Source organism: Eimeria mitis, genomic scaffold (assembly GCF_000499745.2).
Source record: "Eimeria mitis Houghton genomic scaffold, Emh_scaff6153, whole genome shotgun sequence".
NCBI lineage: Eukaryota > Apicomplexa > Conoidasida > Eucoccidiorida > Eimeriidae > Eimeria > Eimeria mitis.
Window position 1 is genome coordinate 1 of NW_013574359.1, and position 1,072 is coordinate 1,072.

The window sequence follows — 1,072 nt, forward strand, 5'->3', positions numbered from 1 at the left end:
CGTATCGGCGAAGCCTTGTCTGGCGTTGCGATGATTCTCCGGTTTGACCAGAAAGTACGCATATGAGGATCAGCAACAGTTGCGGCCATGCGAAGCATTCCTGAGTTAGAACAGTTCTTAGCATCTCTGGCGCGCCCACGCGGTGTTACCGTTTCAGGGCTCTAATTGACACGGTTGTGTTTCAGCTTGCATGAGAGCCCACATGGGTGCACACGTGCATTCGTTGATGTTCATGATGTTGGGGCACGAGAAGGGAGAGATTTCCTGGCGTGTGTCGTTCCCCTCATTAGTATATACTGGCTCCGGGTATTGTGGCGCTGCGATCTGCCTCTGCCAAGCGCAGTGTGACACTACAGGTGGGCGGATAGACTTAATGCACCGCAGCAGAGCATGTGCAGCGCAATACGTGTTGGGAGGCAGAACCGGGTAGGTGGTGATTTGTGTCAAGCGTGCAGTATTGGTGACGGTCAGTTCGATCATGAATGATGGAGCATATTGTGGGAGGAAGGGGAATAGCGAAATGTGGGAAGGCCGCCGACGACGCACTTGTGTAAATGCTCACGGCGCTTGCACGAAGATACGCGGACCACGTTGTATATTTCGTAACTGGTGAGTAGCCGTGAGGAAAAAACAAAACGCAGTGCAAGCAGTTGGTTCGGTGTGGGCGTAATTTGCTGAGCGGTTCGGGGATTGGCGTAGGCTCAGCTGGTGCTGGCATCGCCGACTGTCCTTCGTCCGAGTTCGGCGCTTCAAGGCAAAGTGGCAGAGTCTCCATAGAACCGCAACATAGAAGGCACACGCAAGCAGGAAGCAGGCCCCTGGTCTGCGCGTCCGTGATTCTCGAAGCACCTCTCTAACTTTTCGATTTTCGTCGGTCTTCCAACACGACGGCATTCGGCAGGGAGCTCCCATGCAGCAAGATGTATCGCTGACAAGCTACTATTGAGCCTGCATTTGGATCCGTTGCTCGGTTGGATTCATGTTCGCCTGTCGAGAGGCGCATCGGAAGTATTTTGTGGAGAGGTAGGGAACTTGCATCTTCAAGGATCGTGGGTTTGCGCACTTTGTGTGT